The sequence below is a fragment of the Dermacentor silvarum genome, chromosome 3 (assembly GCF_013339745.2).
Source record: "Dermacentor silvarum isolate Dsil-2018 chromosome 3, BIME_Dsil_1.4, whole genome shotgun sequence".
NCBI lineage: Eukaryota > Metazoa > Arthropoda > Arachnida > Ixodida > Ixodidae > Dermacentor > Dermacentor silvarum.
In genome coordinates, this window is record NC_051156.1 from 176,698,312 (window position 1) to 176,716,556 (window position 18,245).

Sequence of the window (18,245 nt, forward strand, 5' to 3'; positions counted from 1 at the left end):
TTTACAAATGCGATTGTACGCAGATGATTGTGTTTTATTCCACGAAATTATTAATGCTAACGATCAATGTAACTTACAAAATAGCCTTAACAATATAGGACAATGGTGCAAGCAGTGGGACGTCACTTTGAATACGGAGAAAAATATTTTTCTTCGAGTAAGGAACAAGAAAAACCCACCAGAATATGCGTACAAACTCGACTCATCACTATTACAACAAGTAACATTCGTTAAGTACTTAGGTGCAACAATTTTTAATAACTTCACTTGGAACACTCACATAGAGAACATCTGTTCACTCGCCTTCCGTAAGCTGCGTTACCTGAGACATAAGCTTCGCAAGGCCCCCGCTAACGTTAAGATATTAAGCTATAATACTCTAATTAGGTCGAAGCTCGAATACGCTTGCATAATTTGGGACCCATATACGAAATCTAATATAAAGAAGCTCGAAAGCATACATAGAAAAGCATTCTGATTTATATATTCGAAATTTCTACCAACGGACTCCCCGTCAGATTTGATGCGCGCCCACGGCATCGATCAACTTCAGTTGAGAACACGAAATTCTCGTTTAGATTTTCTTTCATTACTTCGCAACAATAAACTCAGACTGGACCCTTCACCGTACCTTTTCCCAATGCCAGCAAGAAATACACGATTCTATCGCGAAGATTTATTATCACCGCTTTTTGCACGGACCGATCTCTACAAATTTTCCTTTTTTTCCACGCATTGTAAATGTCTGCAATTCATTAACCGTATTTAGCCTACCCCATTGAATCTAACATATGTTTGTGTTACAATCTTTCCGTGATACTATATTGTATACTTATCTGTTACATTACTATATTGCTACATATATTTGGTTATATTGTTACTATAATATTTTATTTTGCTGTGATTTTGCTCTTGTATAACGGTGCCCGTCCTGCCTGGACCTAACCATGGTCTTCAGTGTGTACATAAATAAATAATATGTATACAGGGTGTTTCAGCGAACACTTTCAAAATTTATTTAAGGTAGCCTGTGGCATATCGCCCAATTCTACTTATTGAGCTCGTCTACTCGAAGAGGCGGACATTACTTGCACAAAGAATTGAAATGCATAATCGACTTATTAACTGATATTTACTAATTAAGTGTTTAAATAATTACCTGATGACCCATATTTCAATTTACAAATTGTGGCCGTGGAGTTCGCAAGGCGGATCCACTTAGAATAAATTTTCAAGATGACACCAGTTTCGAGATATTCATTCCCGAACTTTGCGGAGTAATGCATGGGCGTTCCAGTTAGCTTTGTGCTTCAATGCAAAGAGCGACGTTTTGTTAAGAACCTAACTGGAACGCCAATGCATTTCTCCGCAAAGTTCGGAAATCAATATCTCGAAACTGGTGTCATCCCGAGAATTCGTTCCAAGTGGATCCGCCCTGCGAACTCCACGGCTACAATTTGTAAATTGCAATATTGGCCATCAGGTAATTAGTTAAAAACTTAATTAGTGAATTTCTGTTATTTTCGATTATGCATTTCAATTTCTGATGCAAGTAATGTCCGCCTCTTCGAGTTGACCAGCTCATGAACTAGAATTGAGCTATCTGCCACAGGCAACCTTTAAGAATTTTTGAACGCGTTCGCTGAAACACCCTGTATATATATATATATATATATATATATATATATATATATATATATTGTTACCCCGTGAAGCGTTTATTTAAATCTGCAGGGCAGATAAATCGGAGTGGTTCGCGTGTATCGAGCCCGGTACAAAAGCAACTAGCCGAACGTCGTCTTCCTTCTTCACGGACAGTCCCAGTTGTCATTCGCGCTCTTTCTGGCCTCTGTTATGAGAGATCGTGCCAATATATATATATATATATATATATATATATGTGTGTGTGTGTGTGTGTGTGTGTGTGTGTGTGTGTGTGTGTGTGTGTGTGTGTGTGTGTGTGTGTGTGTGTGTGTGTGTGTGTGTGTGTGTGTGTGTGTGTGTGTGTGTGTGTGTGGCTTATACAAGGCACGTCATTGCACTGTAGCTTCTCCAGAATCACAACACCGCACTCAACAAGCTTCACGAAAGAACCGAATGGTTTTGCAGTTTCGCCCAAAGGCTGAAGGACTGGCCGTGATAACAATATTTACCGCTGCGCTTGGACTCGTGGGACGCTGTTGTAACCATACGCGGGTGCAGCATGTTGGCGCGACGCCGTACACAACGCAACTCCTGCTGGGTAGAAGGAACAGAACTCTGGGAGCTACCATCGCCTCTGATGAGAAGGCATAATGAGATGCGTCATGAGTGGCAGTGGAGGCATCGCATGTTAATGGTCCACCAGATGAGAGCGACGGAAAATCACCGTGCTTAGTCAGCACCCAGTTAAATATTAGATAACGTTAGCTTGACGTTCACTGGCCGTTCCACTCAGAGCAGCGCATACACACCACGTGATACACACACAGCTGAGCCAGGAAGGCTAGTGTGCTTATAATGACGCGGGCACAACGCTCACGCCAGCAGGGGAAAGCAGAACTATGGTGCGCTAGAATAGCAGAACGCTGACCTGGCTCTGCCCCCGAGGCGATTGACCGTAGCATTGACGGTGCGTCGGGTTTGCTTCGTCGTCTTTGCAGCTCAATGCACTCCGCGACACTGGAGGCCCACCACGCGGGTGGCGCGCATGCGCCGTTGACAGGGAACGCACGGCAATGGCTGGCGGCGACGGCGTTTTGGCGCCTTGAGCGTGCGTATAAATGCTATCGCAATAAAAGGCTCATTCCCACAAATGACGCTACAAACTTTGAGAGTCACGAAGAGCGCACTACGTGTAAAGTAAAGCTCAATAGATTCTCAATTGAATGTATCAAAATAACGTTGACTTCTTGGCGTCACATCTCGCTACTGTTGGAAAGGCGAACTAGCCCCCGTATTCTGAAACTATCGTCGATTCGAAGTTCTTCCCCATTTCCGGATGATGATCGTGTATTGACATTCCCTTTGAAACGCGGGGGTGACAAATTAGCTCATACTAGCGTTGCATGTAGGGATTATCTCATACCTAGCCGGTATGAGTTAATCTGGTATATTATACATACATTTCAGTCTAGCATTATGTCTACATATTTTTAACACGAAAGTGTTTTATGCCGGGGTCCACCAAGACTTCACTGACGTATTTCCGTCACGGAAATACGTCATAGAACATAATACAAAGAAAGAAACCAGAAGAAAAAGTTCCACAAACATGCAAAATTTCGAAATCGAACCCACGACCTCTCGGTCCGCGACGATAGATCGCCGAGCGTTTAACCCATTGCGCCACAAACGCATTTGCAGAGAGCTGCACAGACGCGCCTTATATATAACACTCCTCCGTGTACCCGCGCTCTTGCTCGGGGCGGTGCCGCCGCCTACGAGCAGAAAAGAGAAGTACTGCATTATGACACTAACGCGCACCGACAGTGAACGCTTCGGTGGTCTCAGCACTACGACGCCTCGATGCCAGCATTCGAAGGGACGCTGGCATCAAGAAGCACTACCAACGCCACCTAGGTGGCGTTGGTAGTGGCGTTCACCGTACTCAGCACAGCGGAGCGTGGCCTCCGCAATTAGCTCTGAAAATGTTTCTGAAGTTGATCGCGGAGGCTGCAATTACGACGCGCTGTACGCGCTGATTTGACTCGGTGACGATTCAGTTACGTGCTTTGTCTTGCGCGTTGTATTAGTGTGTCAGTTACGTGCTTCGTCTTTCGCGTTGTGCTAGCGTGTGCAGCGTAGTGCAGCTTCCATATGCACGACGGTTGCTCATGGTCATCGACGTTGGTAGTCGTGATGGAGGAGACGTGCCACCAGGCGTCAGCGTAGGTGCATCAACGCCTAAGGGCGCTTTAGCCACAAAACACCAATAGACATATATATCAATGTGCAATAACATTACACTACTTCTGTGAAGACACGTTTCACTTTCGTGTTCTATACCGATTTCCTATATAAGAGGGATCAACCACATTTTTATCCTCTTTCTCTTCCCTGAAACTTATATATCTACCTATCCCTGTAACATATTCAGCACTGCCAATATCTTTCCTGCTTGTGTTCCACCAATACTCTGTACGTATCTTGCCTATCTCGAATGCCGTCTGGTTAATGCTTCCAGTGACTTTAAATCCCAGCTCTTTTGGATTGTGTACGCTATCTACGGATATCGCTGAGGATGTGCTGAGTGGTCACTCGATGTTGTTGCTGCAGCAGACCCATGCCTTATTTTGTTGCGTGTATTCGCTTCGGTATGTCCTTTGACAACCAGCTCGAGGCTCAAATAGGAAGGCGCAGCCTTTTGTGTTACCGTACAGGCTATCCCTTTTAATGGCATTCTTGTTATTTTTGCAAATCTCGATGTTTGTTTTGTTGTTATCATTTGCATCCAATTAACTGTGTTTGCTTCTCCCACTTTCCTTTTGATGATTTCCGGTTGTCTGTTTACACTTTCAGTTGCCCAGTGCTTGGTTTCCTACTTTCTTGACCTCTTCCTGCATTCTGTGACTACGCTTTTGAGGCACATATATTTGTGTGCTTAAGCAACCAATTTATTTTCATCCATTTTTCTGGGTCTTAATCTTCAAAACTAATTTTGCTCTACGTTTCTCTAACTTCCAAAGACGCCCAACTCATGTCACCCTGCACTGCCTTATTTGTGGTTTTACCGTGGGCCCCCAAGGCGTACCGTTCTTCGGTTACCTTCCAACCAGGACAAGATATTCGATTTGAAGCACAGAATGCCATTTAAGAATGCTAGTGCTGGCACCATTACTGCTTTCCAGATTCCACGCACCAGCTCATATATATTGTAGCCCCACACGCTCTGCAGGAGAGAGAGAGAACTTTATTGATTTCCGGCAGATTTCTGGGCTGGGCTCCCACCTATGAGCCAGCGGAGAGACCGCGTCTCCCGGCAGCTTCCGCGGCCTGCTGGATTGCCCAGAGTTGCTGTAGGCCTGAACTGAGCAGCGCAGTCCGCCAACGTGCCTGAAGGCACCTCATTGGAGGCCGCGACCCCAGCATTCCTGATTAATGATGGACATGCCCATAAGACCTCAATAAAGTTTTTCGTACCATACTATACCACAGTGCTCCATGTTTCATTATTGCTGCATTCCGCTTCAGTATATACTGTTAAGTAAATGTATCAAAATTACCTGGACTTCCTTATATCACATCTCGCCGCTATCACTTCTCGCAACACGTTGAGCGCATCGCCGCCCCTGGACTGAAGAAGGCACTACGCTTCACAACAGTTGTCATGATTGATAGAAACCTTTATCTGAAACGATGGCCTGTGACCTAATTATCATGAAATGTCTCTGAAGCGCCGTGGTTACTTCCGTCGATGGGATGCGCTGCCATCCCGTGTTTGTAGCCTCCATACTTTCTTGAGTCGAAGTTCAGAACATGCGCAACAAATGGATTCTCAAGGAGCGCCGCATGTCGAATTTACGATATCTATACTATAGCGGCTTCGCCTTCTGCAGTTGCTTCGATTAGCTGCCCAACGTTGTGTTGGCTGTTTCTACAACATGGCTGCGTCGTACCATTGCTAGAGTAAGCAATTAAACCAAGTCACTCAACAAATCTGCCTTTTTATCCTCAAACCTTATTGAAAGCAAAGAAACGCTAATAGCCGTTATAACTGCATTAATCATCAGTCCTTGGCGTACTGAGGACACTTCCGAAGGAGCATCGACTAAAAGATAATTGTGAATCCAAACGACTTACACCACAATCCTGATGAAGAAGTGTGCCATTATAAAACCTTCGGCTGCGGGCTAGGCCATTTACCATCCTGGTGTGTAATTCCGAACACTGTTGAGTTCCTTCATTGATGTTATTTAAATATAAATAATTAGATTATGAGGTATTACGTGCCGTAACCATGATACCGTAATCAGTCATGCCGTAGTAGCGGACTCTGGATTAATTTGGAGCACCTAGCTATCTTTAAAGTGAACCTAAATCTAAGCAAATGAGCGTTCTTGCATTCCTACTATACATCGGAATGCAGCCTCAGTGGCCAGGAACACATCTACGCCCTCGAACTCGGCAGCGCAATGCCACAGCCATTGAGTTACTGCCTGAGCGTGTAGACATTTTGAGTGGATCAGGGACATAATAGTCTTCGTGTTAGCCAATCAAAACGTGCCAAGATGGCGTACATAGCCAGCATAGAGAAATTTTACGGTAGAGAATATTACCCCTGGTTGAGGCTTCCCTTCTTCGCTCACTGTTGATCGAGGTGAAATAGGGGCTCGTATTGAAGCTGGTACCAATAACTGAATAATTAACTAAATCATTCATCTATTAAGTTATTATTCACCCACAGGGACAATGGCGTTAGAATGCAGGTGGGATGCGCATGCGCACTTCCAGTGCATTGAAGTGCACCTGCATCATGTACAAACAATTTGCTCGTGCAGAGCCTAATCAGCACATGGTTTCCTTGGCACGCATTGAGCATGTATTATGGTCGAGAATTTCTCGCAAAAAATGATCGTTGAAGATCTCCTTCAACTCTTCGCTGACTGACATCTAGCTGCAATAGCGAAGAATTGTACAGGTCGATTGCTGTACTTGATGATGTTGCCTCTGCTTACCGCAGGGGAACCGGCTGTGCACTGCGCCCCGATCGCTTGACACGTAAACGACGTAATCCAGTTCTGCCAATCACGAGTCCGGCTGCGCATTATGTCCACCGGACCCGGCGGACATCGGCGGCAGGCGAAAACAGGCGTACCCTATGATTAAGGATGCTGCGACCAAAGAGGATTTCAATATTTCTTTCACAGTTCTACAGAGAACCCGGTGCGGTGGGTGAATGGCTGCGGCGTTACGCTGCTGATGGGGTTCAATCCCTGCCGTGGAGGTCGCATTCCGAACGGGGCAGAATGCAATTAATGTTCTTGTACAATGTATTGTGTGCTCGTTAACCAACCGCAGGTGGTCAAAATAATCTGGAATTTCTCACTATGCGGTGAGACTCAAAATCAGGTTGGGGTTTTGACAAGTAAAACAACAGAATTTATTTTTGCTCCGCGGAGAGTTTTGCAAACAGATATTGAGAGGTGGAATGGGAAAGGTTAACCAGGTTAAGAACTTCCGGTTTGCTACCCTGTATTGAAGGAAGGAGAAAGAAAGTTGGAATGAATAGCGGATAAAAAATTCGAGGACCCTTAAGCTTCGCCTTTAAGAGTGGAACGCGATAGCGTTATCGGGCTCCATTCGCATCACATTTTTCTTTATGAGTAGGCTTCACTGCAGCACACAACGTGGGAAAGCCAGATTACAAAGGCCTAGCTTACACTGATCCCCTTAAAGACGGCTTCATTTTAAGAAACAAATGAATTGCTGGGAAGACATTCCAGAGGAGCAATTTAAGCCATCTTATATCAAAATGTTAAGGCCCTAGGACCCTTTTACATTATTTTAGTAAGTGTTTGCTGTTGCCTCGAGGCGCGCGCGTGTCCAAAATTTAAAAAGGATTGCTTTTCAACATTCCCCTCAATGTTGCCTAGACAGAAGAACAGCAAAACACCATCAGGATTGGAGGACCCTTAAGCTTCACCTTTAAGAGTGGAACGCGATAGCATTCAAATATCCCTAGCTGCTTATCAGGATTCTTTCTCGTTCATTCAAATTGCAATCCGATGCCATCACGTCTGTACGTTGTGGTTAAGTCATACTTTGCAATTTTTCTGATGGATTTGACTTTGAGAAATTCAGTTTTTGTTTACTAACGCCTTGCTCCACGCGAAGTGATCGGGTTGCTTTGGGATGATGTGGTTCGCCTTGATAATTTCCGAGAGACGCCGATGCTTAACGCCCAAGCTGACACCGACATCGCCACCGGATTTTCTGCGACACGGGGCTCTTAACTCCATCGCGTTAAAATAAAATTGGCTGTGGCTTAACTCAGTTATGTCTGGGTGTGCGTAGCGAGAGGTACGGTTAATGTTGTTGTTTAGCTTGGTGTTTCATTCCGTCGTCGATCCACGGCCTTGGCCCGAGATGCGGAACTATAGACGACGAACCATTCTCATCTGAATGCGCTCGCCTGGTCGCTTCCTACTTACGACGCTTCTCGAGGCGTGCGCGTCGTTCTTCCTCCCTCTCCTCGGCTCACTGCCTCCTCCTGGTTTCGTACCGATATTGAAATCCTGGTTTCGTTCAGTCTCTCCGACTCACTTTCTATATCTGCCGACGAACCCCACTGAGCCGCCCCTTCTATATACACGATGAAACGCCGGCTCCTCCGGCGATGAAACGCCGGCAACGCCGGCACAGCGCAAACGCCGGTAACGCCGTTTGCCGGCAACGCCACCGGCAAACACCACGGCGGTTTCTAGGCAATGGCTCAGGTCGCGTTGCGGCCACCGGCCACAGCGAAACGGTGAGAATGCGGCCAATGTAGCTCTCGCTACAAAAAAACACCGCTCAAGCACTCCGTATAGATGGTTAACCAGCGAAGCTGAAAGCACTCTTGGGCAAAAAAGTAGGTTTGCCTCCTCAGCGCGCGCGAACTCCGTGTTTCTGTAAACATTTTAATGGCCGAAAAATATAATCATTCATCTATTGAGCGCCATGAAGCTCATTGCTCTTATTGACTGTCGATGACAAGAAATAGTGCCAACTCATCAATAGGGATTAAGAAGCTGACGAGACAACAATATCATAGATTAAATACTTAATACCTAAGTGTAAAAGCCCACCGTCTACCAGCCATCGGTGGCCTATTATGTAATCGGTAAGAAAATGTGTCACATTGGAAGCTCGAAAGATAGTCACAGGCACGGCAAATTATAAGTTGGAGTGATGGAATTAAAAAACAATGAAAGCGTAGGATGCAGTCGCCCAATGAAAGAATTTTATAACTGGGGATCGCAAGGATAACCTTCTGTTCTCCAATGATCACAGAATAAACTAATAACGTTCTTACTTAGTTGGTCGTTATATGCTGATTTAAACGATCGCTTCCAATGCAGTTGAACAAACTCAGAGTATGATGTTGAGAGTATGAGACAATAACCTTCAATTAGAAAGGTAGAAAACTGGAATTAGTCACCAAAAGTTTATTTTACCAGCGGCCGTATTATATGAGGATTGTTTTCGTCCGATCCTATTCATTTCTTATCATCCGTCCCAATGAGTGGCCGATATCGGCTACTTCGTCTCTGTCCGAGGGAATGACGAAGTTCGAAAGGAATGAAATACAAATGAATCGTTACAAAATACGAGCCCAGAGATTCATAGCGCAAAAGGACGATAAAAAAGAAATGTTTCTTGAGAAAAACGAGAAAAAAAAGAATAATAATAAAGCATATGTGTACTTAGTATTCCATCACGAATGAAGTGCAAGTGGGGCTCCTCTAATGTAAGTCTGGCCATTGCCCTCGCGCTGTTGCCTTGCTACACCACCAATAGGTGCTTTCATCTGTACGCCAGGGGACGTCGGTTGCGTTACCGTCGGCAGCGTAACCTCGTCACCTAGCAGAGTAGACAGTCTAACAAATCCTTCCTCAAACAGTTGCTGGGTCCTTCGGTCCCCTGAAGAAGCAACAATAACAAACAACAAGCGAGGCAATAAAGGCAAAATAGGCAAACATAGCAGCAAGGAAAACAAAAAAAACACCTTGCATTCCATGTTGACACGGCACACTGGAAGTGTTAGCAAAGGCGACTTGATGGCGCACTGACAGTTGAAGGGTCATTATCCGGATACTGCACTGAGAGTGCCGCGACACTGTTGCCACATGCTTTTCTCGCTGACGCCCAGATGTAGCATAGTGAAGGCAATGCATGCTTGCCTTTGGCAATATTGGAGCACTACCAGTGTCTTGTTTTCTGAGGTATAATGCTTTGGTAAGGCAAACAAGTGATGTGGCAGCCAGATTTGTCGGCAAAGCGTAATATTTTTCTCGGAGAAAGGCTGCATTTTCGCGGGCTTGGTATCCCGTTGTTTCGTGCATGTCTGGTGATATCGTAGTTGCAATAAGTTTCTCCTTAGGGCAACTAGAGAATTACAGCTGATTTTATCTTCCAGGAGCCTACAGGTATTATCGAAAACTAGAGGTGCGTCGGATTGTGCTCTGTGTCACCTATAGTATGGCGAATGCGCTTCATCGACTGAATGCGATTTCAAAATTACTGTTGCATATAAAGCCCTGTTTGGCTGCAAGCACTTTATTGTTACGTTGCACGCCTTTCAGTGCTTAGTACGTCTTAAAATTTAACCTATTCGACGCCTACAAAAAATGGCCGTGCATGCAATAAACATTTCTTACCGAAATATAATTAGTAAGCCCGAAATTGTCAAATTACAAATACTGTCATTGGACAGTATAGCCAAATGAATACGGCCAAGCGCGTGAACAACATAGTCAAAAGCAAACCTTCCATTTAATGTCTCCGTAGTTCACATACCAGCTCGTTGAACACGGAATAAACCATTCGGCAACATTATTGTACCCCCCCCCCCCCCCCCCCTCACCGACAAAATTATATGTCCCCAGGTTGGTTGTAATCATTGGTGTAAACTCTGGAACAACATACCATTGGAAATGACACAACATAAAAAATGTATCACATGGGTGTAAAAATATTATTTTCAGCAACTGTGTGCCAATAAGTATGAAATATTAATGTCATGTGCACGCCCTTTAGTGCGTGTATAATTTTGAATGCCTCCTGTTTCTTTTTCTTTCTGTATAATGGATAAATCTGTGTTCGGTGTTTCTTTGTATTTAACATAAAGAAAAAATTGAGAGAGACTATCGTTGATCAGTTGCCTGCTCTCCGTCACTGTTATGCAAGTTTTCATGCATTGTTTCTTAAGTGTCCTTTTGTTGCTACTTAAGTAAATGCAGAATGACATTTTGATGACTTGGATTACTGCTAACTTCATTTTTGTAAATAGCCCCGCATCTACCCTTTGACTATCGGGCCATGCAGCTTATGCGCACAGTTATATTCACTGTCTGAATTCTGCGAAAATAAACTTTCTGAATTCGGCGAATTCTGCGAAAAAAGACCAAAATTAATCCGGAGCCCTCCACTAAGGCGTGCCTCATAATCAGAACTGGTTTTGGCACGTAAAACCCCAGACAGAAGAAGAAAGCACATGAAGCAATCATCATCACCATAATGATCGTAATCATCATCATCATCCCACTATGACCACGGCATGATGGAGGTGATCTCTAATTGCCTATGTCTTGCGCTAGAGAACTCAACTCAACGCCTGAAAATTAGACTCCTCCCGATGGATCTCTAATCTTCGCCACTGTCTTCCTGTTTATTAACGTTACGCATATTCGTATTCAATCGCTCTCAGCGCGATTCTTGGCTTTTTCACAAGTATCTTTGTTATCCACGTTGTTTCTGCATCCTATATTAGTACCGGTATGATCGAACGGTGGCGCACTCTTCAAGGAACTAGAGAAGTTAGCATTATTGATAGCGTGAGCGCTCCAACTAATTTTGGGAGCCGATTCCCCAAGTTCACTGTATTCCCTACGACGTAGGACTATCTCTTGGTAAAAGAGGCGTATGCTACCCGTATCTATGATTAGAGTATATCCGACAGCGAGGGACAGCAAAGAGAGCAGGAAACTACACACACACACACACCCACGCACAAAAGAAAACAAAAAAGATAGAATAATAAAGCAACGCAAGCAATACTCCGTGCACTTGGTCGCATAAAGCAAGCTGAAAACAAGGAAGCCCCGAGTTCCAGCATAGTGTCAAGTGCGCGTGTAGGCGATACATCCCCAGTTGTGCCTGGTGGCAAGGCCCTGCGCTGACGCGCCTGCACTTTCTCACCTTGATGCATGGCTTCCTTATCGGCGGGGCCAGCCGCAGCGACCCCGCCGTTGCCTGTGTCTGAGCCACTCAAAAGCAGGCGCCTGAGTGTGTGGCATTGACCCCATCACGTCTCGAGCTGCTCTGACCAGGCTGGTATTAGATGCGCTGGAATAGACTTCGGTGTTAAAAGAGCTAACGGGGGCTTCTGCTTCAAGAGGGGCTGAAAGGATGATGAGGAGAATAGGCACGATGATAAACAGCGGGTGGAAACATGTTGGAAATAATATTGAATACGGAGCCGAGACAAACTAGGGGCGCATACAGTGCTTCGAGCATTATTTATGATGGCCCGGCAGGGCCATGTGTGGTGGGACTTTCAGCGCTGTTATGAATGAGCGAACGCTAATCTTCCCTCCGATACCAAGCGGATTTGCATTTCCTGAAAAGTTTTTTCTATATAGTATGTTTTTTTTCGGATTTATTATTATCCACACCATCAACCACAGAAGAGAATGTCTTGCTGGAAGAGAATGTCTTGTTCTGGGTAAAAAACGTCCAGCAAATGTAGCAGCACCCTAATAAGCGCCGAACTATAACACAGCTCACCACTTTGTAATTGAGCGGTCAGCACGTCAAGTACTCCAATTAAAAAAAAGTACTCAGTAAACTTTGCAATACTGCATAAATCACACTGATCTTTACTTAGATTGCTAACGCGTAGCCCCAATACATGTTACGAGCTCGAATTCTCTTACGTTCCGGTAAGGCATGCCTGCTTTGTCAGCGTTTCAGCAATGAAAAGTCAGCGTTTCAGCAATGAAACCTAACCAAGAGCTTTTTAACAGCGGAGCTGTTTAAGCTTTTGGAGGCGCAGCTTGGCCGTGACGTCACCGGGGAGACAAAGATCCGAGTCGTCGCGACGGCGGCAGAACTCTCGTTGGCTCTGTGGCGAGTACATGTAGCCTTGACATGGGACGACTGAAGAAGTTCTGGACACCCGGAGAAGAAGCCGCTCATCTTGAAGCGCGTCGCACGGCAAAGCGATAATCTACGCGTCGGCGGCGAGGCGCTTCGGAATACCGTTCCTAGCAGCATTTAGCATTTCCTAGCAAAACTTAGCCAAGCCTAGTAAAACCTGGAAGAAGCTAGGTCGATCACCAGCTCCACTGTTTATTCCTGCCTTGCACCACTAGCGCAAGCTGCCCCAAATCTTTTTAGGTAATGTCGTCAAAGGTATGACAGCAATGGATGACGGAAGGGGAGTGATTGTAATTTGAATATACGAGAAAAATTTTGATAAGCAGCCAGGGATCTTTGAATGCTATCGCGTTCCACTCTTAAAGGCGAAGCTTAAGCGTCCTTCAATTCTGATGGCGTTTCGCTGTACTTTGGTTCGAGGCAACACTGAGATGAATGTTGAAAACCGAGCCTTTCTAAATTTTGGACCCGCGCGCGCCTCGGGGCAACCGCAATCAATTAATAAAATAATTGAAAGAGGTCCGAGGACCTCAAAATTTTGATATAAAACGGTTTAAATTGCTGCTGTAAAAATGACTTCCCATCAATGCAACTGTGTTTAAACGTGAAGCCGACTTTAAGGGGATGAGTGCACGCTTGGTCTTTGTAAGCTGGCTTTCCTACGTTTTGTGTAGAAGCCTACTCATAAAAATGTAATGCGAATGGAGCCCGTTAACGCTATCGCGTTCCACTCTTAAAGGCGAAGGTTAAGCGTCCTCCAATTTTTGTTGACAGTCGAGCAGTCATTAATCAATGGGGCCCCAGAGTTATGCTAGCAAATGCGGTCTTGTACCTCAAGGAGACAACGCACGTCTGGTTCGAAATTCAACCAAGGCAAACTGATGAGCTTAGACTCATGTTAGCATAATATATACGTGATCTTTTCGGCTAATCCGCTGGTCAACAGCACGCCGCAACGAAACAACCTTCCTGTCGGGATCAGACAACTGTAAAGACAACTGTAAAGACAACTGATATAAGCTTACAATGCTTATATCCTTGACGTTCTAGGCACTTGCCGCTGCGTCGGTGTAAGAATGTTCGAGGCTGACTAAGTAAGCCACGTTCTGAATTTGGACTGTTGGACTGCCAACAAAATTATCAGAGTGTCGATGTTTCGAAGACGGCAAGAGACGTCGCACTGCACAACAGTTCGTACACTTTTTCTGCCAGCCGCGGGTGCTGGCATGGCGGTTGAAGCAGTGCTCCAGTCTGTCACTACATGATAGGACGGCCCAGGAAAAGTCGGCTGCGGAGTTTCGTGATGCGCAGAAGTACTAAACTACACTGAAATGCAACAGGTATAAATCAAGATGTATTTACGGGATACTTACAAAGTTTCTCGACCCAAATGCACCAAATTTTCTTTTCAATGCCATCACTTCACTTTGTTTACTGAAACCTCCCGGAGAAATTTGACGTCAATCTGACCATTTTTTACGTGTTTCCACTCTTTGCGGCATCGACCATATTTTTCTAACCGTCGCTTGATAACGCCACATTTTCTACCTCATGGGACATCGAATGCTTTCGCATTAATAATTAAATGTTGCGCGTTCAAAGAGTTAAGGCAACATATCGTCGGCAGCTATCCAGTAAAGTAAAAAAAATGCGAGATACATTTTTTTAAGCGTATGTCAGTACCTCTTTTATTTCGTCTCTCCCACCTATCACATTTTATACTCCGATGAAAGCCTCTCATGTTGGAATAAAGATGGGTTCAATTCGATTTGATTCCCTTGCCCCAACTTAGCCGGTCGCTTTTTATATGCTGGTTAACCTTCGTATCTGTCCCTTTCTTTTTCGTCTTCAGTTCTGGTGCTTCGCCTGCCACCCCATTAAGTATACGGGATGTGTTTTTCATGCCATACATAGCTTTATTATATCGCCTGTGGCAGACAGCACAACTGTTGTCCTTTAGCAAGATTACTCCAAGCGGCTGACAGTACTCGCACGAGAAATTGAAATGCATAATTGGTTATATAACAGAGATTCAATATTTAACTTTATAATCACTTAATTTACGGCACATATTGCGATTTAGTTATTGTAGCCTGTGAGCTTGTAAGGCATATCCACTTGAAACGTGTTCTATGGATCGCAAGAATTTGGCCATATGCTCCGTGAAACTTGCGGTAAAAATGCGTTTTTTTTCACTTACTTTTTTAACAAACCATCGTTTCAGCATTGAAGCCCAAAAGTATCTAGAACGCCCATGTATTTCGTCGCACACGTTGGAAATGAATATCTCCAAACTGATGTCATTCTGGAAATTCGCACCAAGTGGATACGCCTTGACAACTCACCGGCTACCATTAGTAAGTTTAGATATGCGCCATAAAGTAATCAATGAAAAAGTGTTTCATTAAATATTTGTTAATGCGTTTCGATTTCTAGTGTATGTAATGTCAACCTTTTTGAGAAACACGGATAAATGACCAGAATTATGCTATCTGCCGCAGGGAATTTCCTTAATTTCTGTATGGTCCAAACAAAAATAAAAAATACAGCCTCATTGACTTATCTGAATCCATCACAGTATACCTTTATTACCACTTAATCACGTTTAAAATAACGGATAAGAAGAATGCTGCTAGCTGCAATCAGACCTAGCCTTGCAGATGAATCAACGTCGACGACCTAGCCTTTGAAAAGCTGCCGGTAATAGGCTCCGCCCGAGCGTTACTTCCCAGAGCAGGGGAGTTTCGCGACTCCCTTAATACATATAAAGAATACTAACAGGGTTAACGGGTGCTCAACCTTCATATTGACAGCTCTAATAACTCTGTCAGTTAGACAGGTGCAGTTGTCATTCCAGCAAAGTGTGTTGAATCCAAGATATACTCATCCTGGGAAAGAAGTCCCCTGGTTCGGAGCTTTCTACACTCAGAGTGCACTCTCATATATTCTCCAAGAGCAACTTTGTTGCCGAACCCTTTTCTTTTGCGACTAGAAGGCAGCCCTAAGATACACTCAATGTTTAATGCGCTGCGTATATCATGGAAAACTTGCACCAAAGATCAGAAGTGTACACTTGCGCGAACAGGGATGTGATATACTTTATCAACTCTGGCCGGCACTCTGTAGTGCCAGTGAAAAATCATCGTGCCGACGATTCTGACCATTCTGCCCACTTTCGAGAACGGACGCATCAGCTGAACGTCGTTGCTTGACAAGTGATTGTGCAGTGACCTTGTGAAGCTAATGCCTACAAACTACATGCGCTAATTCATATTCTTTTCTTGTTGGAATGTTCGACAACCATACTTATGACACATTCGGCTGATAAAACAATGAAGAAGCAAAAAGTGAACGCTTTCCGGCAAAGGGAAAAATAGACAGAAGATGACATGTCTGCGTCAACTACAGTTTTCCTTCCCTGTTGGCGAAAAACCTTATTTCGCTTTCTTACACAGCAAGTTAATTTAAGTTCTAAGCAGCAAGTAGCCAATGCTGGAGCCCTATGAACGCACAACGAATTATTGACAGATCTTCGCCTTTGCTCCCCCACGCACGTAATACCCAGCTAGAGAAGCCGGTCTTTCAAGAAGAAATCGGTTCGTACGAGGACGCGAGAAATCACGTCGATGTCTTTAATTCTGAGCCTATAGACACAGGAATGTGGGTCAACAGGGAACACCGCAAATTATCCCGCGGCATTGACATCTATACTGCACGCAACTGGCCGATGTGCCACACGTGTATCAAGAGATATAAAGGGCACAAAGGAGTAGGCAACTGGTTGTTGCTAGTGCAGCGCAGAGAGCGATTGGTCCACAATCGTTCTCCACAAACGAACATCCCCCGAACGTCGTATTCGACATGCGGCGAGAAACAGACGGCTTTGTTTCTGTTCGTGGCGATTTACTTGGCGATTCACTTGATAGCCATAGAGCTGCTGGTAGCTAATTGGCTCTAACGCGCCCAATTTCCCGTCCGGAACCGCACTAACACAAATGACACAGTTCTTTTTGTTTGTTATCTCGTGCAGGAATTTCCTTTTCGCTAAGCCATCACTTCAGCCCTGTCTTAGACGCGTAAGCCCTGACGGTGACATGCAGGGCAGCTCGTACTTTATAGTTGTCCTTGACACAGAAGACCCATTCAGGGAAGGCCCTTCTGCTCTGCCCTCAGTCGTGTCATCTGGTGCGCGCGTTTTCTCATTGAAGGCATTAGTGTATGTTATAATGGTTTCAAACGTTATATGTAAATGTGTAAAATGTCGATAAATTTCATACTTGAATTCTTTTTCTATATCTGCTCCCCTGTAGTGCGGGTACAGAAGCGTTGATATGAATATGCAGCTGTCCGAATCTGCGACATGGCCGAGTGATTACGGAATCACTTCAATTGTGCCATCACCTTGGCGGAATTCGTCAGTGCCATCCCTAATTGTACGCGTTTTCAGTTTAATAGTGAGTTCTCAGACCGCGCGATGCTTGATCGAAAATAAGCGAGAAAAAAAACCCCGAAAGCTTTATGGTTACAGTAAGTTTGCTGCGTTTGTCTTAATTCACGTGACATGCACAGCATGCTGTTCACACGCATAAGTTTCAAAAATGTGCAAAACGTTACAAGTATACCGTATTTTTTTTCCTAACTAAAAGTCAGATATAACGCATTGTGGGTCATTATCCCCACCGGTAATTGCGTCATCTACAATAGTTCTTTCCTCCAGATATGTTTATTATTACACGTGTATTTAAGCTTTATCCTATGTAACACATGAGGAGTCCCATTCGAGCACTGCATGGGCTCAGGCCCATCCGAAAACCCGGGCCCGGATTGGGATAGACCCGGACGGTTAAAGTAGCCTTCACGGTGGACTAGTGCCCGGCGTGGGCCTGAAGCACCGGGCTTCGGGTTGAGCTCGGGTTTGAGGCGGCGGACTCGGTTTGGGCTAGGCTTGTTCATTGGTACTCTCTTAATCTGGTTCCAGATAGGTTGAGTATACATATATATGTCCCAGTTACTTTATCCTGAGCAAGCATTTCATTTACGTGGGAGAAGCCTCTTGGAGAAGTTTTATCGGGAAGAACGGATTTGTTTTGCGTCCTGCTGCTTGATTTATGTGGAATGGGCGATGAAGCAAGTGAACCAGCCACTTGTTCCATTTCACTTTTTCGCTCTCGCTGCTAAAATGTTCCATAACACATCTATCTCCCTCTTTTTTCTGTGATTTTATTTGCATTTGTCATTATTGCTAATAATAATGGTGAGTGTTGCGTTATGAGTGTTAAAATAAAGTGTATGGGTGAGAAGTTTGGGAATCTGGTCCCGTGATATAGGTAGAGGGGGGATGGGAGAGCTTAGGAAAGCGCATATATATATATATATATATATATATATATATATATATATATATA